The sequence below is a fragment of the Aotus nancymaae genome, unplaced genomic scaffold, assembly GCF_030222135.1.
Source record: "Aotus nancymaae isolate 86718 unplaced genomic scaffold, 86718_ANA_hifiasm-v0.15.2.pri h1tg000059l, whole genome shotgun sequence".
Classification (NCBI taxonomy): Eukaryota; Metazoa; Chordata; class Mammalia; order Primates; family Aotidae; genus Aotus; species Aotus nancymaae.
In genome coordinates this window covers 47,309,416-47,317,113 of record NW_026988473.1, presented here as the reverse complement: position 1 = coordinate 47,317,113, position 7,698 = coordinate 47,309,416, and positions in this window count along the sequence as shown.

The window sequence follows — 7,698 nt, the reverse complement described above, 5'->3', positions numbered from 1 at the left end:
ATTGAAATTTTCAGGGTCTAGGATTACCTAGGTTCTCTGGCAGCACCATCCAGTAGAATTTTCTGTGATGATAGAAATGTTCTGTATTTGCACTTTCCAATATGGTAGCTACTAGCTACATGTGGCTTTTGAGCAGTTGAAATGTGGCTAGTGTGACTGAGGACATGAATTTTTAAGTTTTATTTAATTTTAATTATTTTAAATTTAAATATCCTCAAGTGACTAATGGCCACATTCAATAGAACAGCTCTTGAATGGTCTCTTTCTCCTTAGTGAAGAAGGAGATAAGAACTTCTACAAGAGTGAAGGATGCATGAGGCCATACAGAAAATTTTGCTGTTGAGAGGCACCAGCTTTCCCTGTGACTACTCTGGTGAACCCTGACAAGAGTAAGTTTGTAGTTTCAGAAACTCCACATTCTCTTCTCTTTGCCTTCTTTGTGAGTTTGTTCACAAGGAGACTGTTTTGGAGCATTTTTTTTTCAGGACCAGATTCTGAGTATTCTCTCATCTTAAGGACAGTCCTGTTCTTAAAATCACACATCTGGAAAGCAGAATTAGCTCCCAAGGATGCTTGATGAGGAAATGCGGAAACACAGAAGACCATTTTACCAAGGCCAAAGCAGCTTCTGTTCCTCTCTTGTGGTCATAGAGAGGAAGTCTGGAGTCATAGAAATCATCCTGGCTTAGAATCAGAGAGACTTGGATTCAGATTTTGGCCCACGAACAAGTTATCTAACCATGTTGGCTTTCCCTTTGACATTTGTAAAATGGAAAGAACAATACCTACTTTAAAGGACTGGTCTGGGTGTTATACATAATTAATAACTTCTTTACATTCATTACACATGAATGTATTAACACCAGGTAATATGTTAGATATTAGGGATGAAATTGTGGGCAAAGCAGATAGGAGTCTTGTTCCAAAAAAGCATGTACTCTAGTATGGGCAGTGTCTTGATTCATTTTGTGCTGCTATAACAGAATATCTGTGGCTGGGTAATTTATAAAAGAAAGAGGTTCATTTGGCTCACAGTTCTGCAGGCTGGGAAGTTCAAGAGCATGGTGCTGGATTCTGGTGAGGGTTTTCCTGCTGTGTCATAACAGTAGCAGTTCAAAGCGGGAGTCAAATTTGAAGGGGCCCAACACACAAGGTGTCCTCACTTTATAAACCAGTTGCTCTTGCAGGAATGAATCCAGTCTAATGAGAGCAAGAACTCATTATTGTGAGAACAGCACCAAGCCATTTATGAGAGATCCGGCTCCATTACCTAAACACCTCCCATTAAGCCCCACCTCTTAAAGGTTTTGCCTCCTGACATTGTTACATTAGCAATTACATTTCAACATGAGTTTTGGCAGGGAGAAATCACATTCAAACCATAGCAGGAAGATAAACATTCATCAGATAATCACACATGTATATACTATACTTTTATAATATAATTATATGCTATGTAAAATTATAGACTGTGATAAATTCAGGAAAGGAAAGTAAAGATGAGGTGATTTTCAAAGTATACTTGCATATTTTTTTGATGCTCTGCCTCTCCCTCTTTTTAGAATTAGGTAGAATCTAATTCCTCTCTGATTATATATGAGCCAGTCTTAGTGACTCACTTATGACAAACAATATGGCAGAAGTGGTGCTATGTGTCTTCTGAGGCTAATTCATACAGAAGGATAAGGCTTTCTTCTGCATGCTCACTTGCTCTCTCTCTCTTTCTCCCTCTCAGTCTCTCTCAATGCTTAACTTTGAGATCAAGTCAACAGGTTGTGAGGAAGCCTAGGAAATAAGGGGAGTCCTATGTAGAGAATGGACGCTTCTCAACAACAGCCAACACCAACGTTCCAGCCACATGAGTGAGCTGTCTTGAAGTGGAAACTCCAGTCTCAATCAGACATTCAGATAATGCATTCCTGGCCAACATCTGCAATCTCATGAGAGACCACAAGCCAGAACCATCTAACCATGCTATTCCCAAAGGCAGAAGCTATGAGATAAAATAAATGATTATTACTGTTTTAAGACATTAAGTTTTAGAGAGATTTGTTACCCAGCATCAGATAACTAACACAATAGAAAACCAGGAGATAAAGTCTGAGGGATCAGTAAAGACTTTCTTGATGAAATGACATTTGAACTTACAACAGGAGGAAAGGAATTAATTAGCTAAAGAGGAGGGAGAAGTATTCTAAGGAGCTATACCAACACAAACAAGGGCCCTGTGGGCAAACGATAAATTTGAGGAATTAGGAGTTATCTAGTGTGGGAAGAACATAGAATTGGGAGGGAGAGATGCAAGATGCCTGAAAAGGTGTCAGGGGTAGGGGAGGGTTAGACCATTACAGGCTTTTTAGAAAAGACTTTTTTTCCTAAACATGATAGAACACTCTTGAAGGGTATTCATCAGGTAGGGAGGTATCAAGCCTGACATCTAGGTTTCTGCTGATTTCCCAGAGATGGAAACACTGGAGGAGGACCAACTTTATAGTGGAAGGAAGATCGTGGTTTTGGACAGGTTGCTTGAGATACTTTTGAGTTATCCAGACGGTGGTATCATGTAAGAGATCAGATATATACATCTGGAGCTCCAGAGAGAGAGATATGGATCAAACATATGCATGTTTGGAAGACAACAGTGAACAAATAATAATTGAAACCAAGGGACTGAATGAGCTCAGCTGGAGATAGGATATAAAGTGAAACTAGAAGAAAGCCTAAGATCCAGAACTACAAAATTTCATGGCTCCCTAGAGGACACCAGGTCAGCTAAGCAAAATGAGAGAGAGCAGCCAGTGAAGTAGGAATTAAATGAACAGATTGTCTCAGGGAGGTGGTGGTTAATAATGTCAAATAATCCAAGTAAGACTGTAGATGAAAGGCCCACTGAACCAGCTACACTGATTCATGAAGGCTAGTGTGACCATTGTTTGAATGCAATTCTTGATGGGTGCAGAAGCCCAATTGGAGAGGATTGAGAAATGAGTAGGAGGTAAAGAAATAGAGGCAATGAGGTCAGATGGTTCCTCTCTTTTTGCTATGAAAGGGAAGAGAGAGGACAGTAGCTAGGCATGAGGCTAGAACAACAGAAGGTTATTTTTTGTTGTGTTTAAGATGGGAAAGAGATTTGTTTAAATGCCAATGAAAAGGATCTAATATAGAGTGAAGCTGAAGATCTGGAAGAGAGAGGAATAATGTGTACAGAAAGGACTATGAAAATATGAGAGGTGATGGGACTCACAACCAAGTGAAGCCCTTGGTGCATGGGAGGTATGTGAATATTGATAGTTCTCTTTAACATGTATTTTTAACTTTGAAAAAAAAATGTGGCTAGGCATGGTGGCTCATGCCTGTAATTCCAGTACTTTGGGAGGCTGAGGCAAAAGGATCACTTGAGCCCAGAAGTTCAAAACCAGTATGGGTGACATAGTGAGACCCCATCTCTATTAAAGAAAAAAAAACAAAACACACACACACACACATACACACACACACAAACACAAACACATGAAATTGGCCAGGCGTGGTGCATGCCTGTAGTCACAGCTAATCAGGAGGGTAAGCTGGGAGGCTCACTTGAGCCTGGGAAGCGGAGGCTGTAGTGAGCCAAGATGGTGCCACTGCACTTCATCCTAGTTGACAGAGTAAGACCCTGTCTCCCCAACAAAATTTTGAAAAAGTGATACAATAGTAGACAAGAGTGCTTAAAATAAATACATAGCTTCATGAATCATAGAGCACATTCATGATGCAACCAGGCAAAAATAAACATTGCCAGCAGTCCAGAAGCCCCCTTCGTTTTTCTTCTTCATCACAACACTCTCCCTCTAGTGATAACCACTACTCCAAATTTGTTGGTCATTCTTTTTGTTCTTCTATTGAACTTTTTTCTTCTTTCTAAACATGTATCTCTAAACAATGCTGCTAAATTTTCCTTGTTTTTGATCTTTATATAAAAACAATTATACTAGGCCGGGCGCGGTGGCTCACGCCTATAATCCTAGCACTTTGGGAGGCCGAGGCGGGTGGATCACGAGGTCAAGAGATCGAGACCATCCCGGTCAACAAGGTGAAACCCTGTCTCTATTAAAAATACAAAAATTACCTGGGCATGGTGCACGCCTGTAGTCCCAGATACTCGGGAGGCTGAGGCAGGAGAATTGCCTGAACCCAGGAGGCAGAGGTTGCGGTGAGCCGAGATCGCGCCATTGCATTCCGGCCTGGGTAACAAGAGCGAAACTTTGTCTCAAAAAAAAAAAAAAAAAAACCAATTATACTATATGGATTCTTTTATTTCATATTCCTTTTACTCAGTATATTTTAAGGATTCACCTATGTTGTTGCATGTAGCTGTTGTTCATTCATTTTCATCCCTGTATAGTATTCCATTGTATGATTATATCACAATTCATTTATCCTTTCTAGCACTAGTGGACATTGCAGTTGTTTCTCATTTGGGATTATTACAAAAATGTCCAAAGAATATTCTTGTACATGTGTCCTAGAGCACATGTGTCTGAGTTTCTCTTTGGTGTATTATTAAGAGTGGAACTTCTGGGTCACATAGTGAGGGGTTGTACCAATTTATACTCCTATAGGAAAAGACGCTCAATCTAATTAGAATTGAGGTGACTTGTATCATCATTAATACATCTCTCCTTGTCTTCCAAAGCAATCTTCTGGATCCAGGTACATCTTTAGAGTAAATTCTAACGCATTATCTCTGGCTCTCCTTTCTAGCTTCAGGCTGACTCAGAGTTTGTCTCAGCACGATTTGTTACCACTAAGTAGACCACTGTTTCAGCTTCTTCCTTGCTAAGAGTTAGGGGGGAAACAAATTCTTTTTTTTTTTTTTTTTTTTTTATCATTAGTGATATATAGGATTATTACATCTCCAAGTGGGTCACCCCTGTGGATGTTGCTCTTCTGTCTTCAGTCTAGTGGGCAGCTCAGGGGGAGGTTAAGAGCATGAAATCTGGAGCTGGACTGCCCGAGTCTGAATCTTTGCTTTGCACTTACTAAATATGTGAACCTGATCGAGTTATTTCATCTCTCCAGCCCTCAGCTTGTTTGTGTATAAAATGACACTAATAATAGTACCTACTTCATAGGGTGGCTGTGGGGATCAAATGAGGTAATACATGGAAAGTACTTAGATCAGTGCCTGGAATTCTACTGCTTTGATTTATATTCATTTCAGCTTTGGTGACAGTAGAGGTCAGGGGTTATGAATACAGGTTATAAACACGCATCAGAAGGAATTCAGGTTCTGACTCTACTCTTCTGGCTATGTGACCATGGACAAGTCATATAACCTCCCTAATATCTTAGTGTTTCCCTTGTGTAAACTGGGGGTACTAATTACTACCTTACACAGGTACTGTGAGGACTAACTGGGATGGCAAATGCAAAATGCCAGGTGCTGAGTATGCATGCATTATATGGCATCTGCTGTCATTTTAGCAGGTTGCAGTTAATGTTCCTGCCCTCAGATGATGGGGCCCTAAATCCATATACTGGTCCTATGCATTCATCAATGGTGGCTGAGGAGAGTGAAAAGATTTAGAACAGAGTGGAGAGATGATAATGAGAGCCGCTTCCCATTTGTGTGTATGTCCTGGGCAGGGTATACTTAGCTGCGTGAGATCCAGACCACTTTCTAGGGGCTCAGATAGGTAGGCATCTCCAGTAACACACATATGCTGGTAACTAACAGAGTACAAGAAGCATATCCGGGGCAAGGAGCGTCAAGGGTCCTAGAGAGGAAATATTTAGTTTAGCAGTCTTCCTGGAGGAAGAGGTTTTTAAGGTGAGTCTCAAAAAATATGCACATAGAAGTTGGAGAAAATACCAGTCAGGAAGTCACATCATGTCATAAAGAACTTTGAATCCCAGGTCAAAGAATTTTTCCTTAATTCAGTAGGGAATGGGGAGATACTGTATTGCAAAGTAGCTATAAGACAGGAACTAGTCTGAAAGGTGCCCAGGCATAGTGTGCCAACAAATAGTGGTTTAGTAGTGCCAACCCTACTAACTGTCTGGTTGGCACTGAGATTGAAATTTACCTGGTGCTTTTAGAAGATGATATTTGGAGAGAGAGATGTCTAGTGCAGTTTTAATACCAAATTAATTAAGTGTTTTCTAACACATTCCCAAAAACCAGTGCCAAGGTGGTTGGGTTCATTATTGTGAACCTCATTATATTTCCTTATCATTGCCTATGAATTAGAAATAAAAGGCACTTGTACTTGACTGTGGTGGTACCTACACAAGTCAGGAAATTGCATAGACCTAAATATAGGCACCTATGAATATGTATAAGTAAGACTGGGGAAATCTGAGTAAGATTGGTGGATTGTATTAATGTCAATATCCCAATTGTGATACTGTATTAGAGTTTTGGAAGACATTACCAGTGAGGAGAATTGGGCAAAGTGAACAAATGATTTGTTATTATGATTTTTTTTTTTACAACTGCCTGTTACTCCAATTACTTTAATAAGAGTTGAAATTAAAAATGTATTAATAAGACTGGGTGCAGTGGCTCACTTCTGTAATCCCAGCAATTCAGGAAGCTGAGGCAGGAGTATAGCTTGAGCCCAGGAGTCTGAGACCAGCCTGGGCAGCATGGTGAAACTCCAGCTCCACAAAAAATTTTTAAAAATTAGCTAGGAGTGGTGGTGCGTGCCTGTAGTCCCTGCTACTTGGGATGCTGACATGGGAAGATGGCTTGAGTCTAGGCAGTAGAGGCTGGAGTGAGCCCAGAATGCACCACTGCACTCCAGCCTGGGTGATAGAGCACGATCCTGTCTTCAAAAATAAATAAATAATAAAAATAAAGAAAAAAGAAAAAGGAAAACAATGTATTAGTAAAAGTTATGTTTTGTAGAAATGTGTTGCAGTTAAGTCACAGTCCACTCTCCTCAGTTACCCATATATAGGGATATAGGAATTCCTTGGGGACAAAATAAGTTGTTATTTAATCCTGAGGCCTCAACTGTAAAAGAGGGCCAAATGCCTAGAAGGAACGAGGTCCACTGTACAGGAATTGCGTTGCAGCTTCTTGCGAAATAATTATAATAATCACCCGAAACTTCAGACGGTTCTGTCCTCAGTGGGTCAATTTTACCTGTTTTCTGATTTACCGACTGGGTCTACTATGTCACTTTTGCGTCACTACCTCCAAAGGCAGGGTTAAAATTATTCCTTTATTATTTGAAATGAAGTTTCTCAATAAAGAAAGGGCGAACTTAAAGTCGCCGGATGCACTGTTGTAAAGCTTAGGAAGTTACTTCTGAAAAGTACAACTGGCAGGGATGAGTAAACTTAGTTTCTGAAGTGACTTGGAGAAGAGCGTACTAGAGTTTATGATGAACTCTGTAATTATCCTTCTCTGCTACCTAAGGTTTTCCTTTCCCAACAGTAAGGCAGATTTCGATTTGAGTAAGAGCTGGGAACTTTTATAAAAGTGAAAGGGAAGAGGGGAAGAATGGCAGGCTGGAAATCTGGCCCGGAGACGCGTCCACCGCGCTCGAGAGCAACAATCTGAATCACCAGAAAGGAAACTTATCTTCCCCACGCTTACAGACTTCCGCGAGTACTGGAGCACTCAACGCAGCCACCCGCATCTCAGCGTCCCAGATTAGGGAAACTGAGGCACCGCAGGCGCGCCGCGCGCAACCACGACCTTGGCGC